The following is a 438-nucleotide window of genomic DNA, read 5'->3' as shown; positions in this document are numbered from 1 at the left end:
GGAAAAGAGGTGGTGGTGATGGTGGAGGGCACTTAAGGGGAAGAGCACTGGGTGTTGTATGGAAAACAATTTGACAATAAAATATTATGGGAAAAAAATGTGTTGAGATAACTAAGTGGATAAAAAAAAATGAAGTGCCCAGAGCTTAGTAAGAGCGGGAATATTTACTTTCCTTCATCCTGGTAAGCATCTTATTTGCCGCTGCTTTTCTGGTATCATGTGGGGTAATGTAAATATCAAGGTGAGCATGGCTATAACTTGTAAACATGAGTTCCCCAGGACTGTGATGCAAACACAGAAGAGGCTGCAACAAACAGGAACACACTAATGCCTGGTGCTGGGAAAGTGTATTTAAGCTAGGGATGCTAGAACTGACCAGTCTTCTGGACTCCTTTGTTATCTGATGTTGCTGGACTGACACAGTCAATCAATAAATTG

The sequence above is a fragment of the Suricata suricatta genome, chromosome 9 (genome assembly GCF_006229205.1).
Source record: "Suricata suricatta isolate VVHF042 chromosome 9, meerkat_22Aug2017_6uvM2_HiC, whole genome shotgun sequence".
Classification (NCBI taxonomy): domain Eukaryota; kingdom Metazoa; phylum Chordata; class Mammalia; order Carnivora; family Herpestidae; genus Suricata; species Suricata suricatta.
The sequence above is the reverse complement of the archived record's forward strand: the minus strand, read 5'-3'. Positions refer to the sequence as shown.